A 291-nucleotide genomic window follows, 5' to 3' on the forward strand; every position below is an offset into this window, starting at 1 on the left:
GGCATTATTCCTAGACAGAAGGCTGAAATGTACTTCTCTTTCTGGCCAAACACACCCCCCCATTCTACAAGAACATTTCCCACTCCCAAGCAGGCATAGCATTTGCAAGACCACAGGCAGTCCCTTGTGCCACTGAAAACTACATTTCCCACTTCCAAGCAGGCATAGCATTTGCAAGACCACAGGCAGACCCTTGTGCCATTGCAAACTACATTTCCCACTTCCAAGCAGGCATAGCATTTGCAAGACCACAGGCAGACCCTTGTGCCATTGCAAACTACATTTCCCACT

The sequence above is a fragment of the Sceloporus undulatus genome, chromosome 3, assembly GCF_019175285.1.
Source record: "Sceloporus undulatus isolate JIND9_A2432 ecotype Alabama chromosome 3, SceUnd_v1.1, whole genome shotgun sequence".
NCBI lineage: Eukaryota > Metazoa > Chordata > Lepidosauria > Squamata > Phrynosomatidae > Sceloporus > Sceloporus undulatus.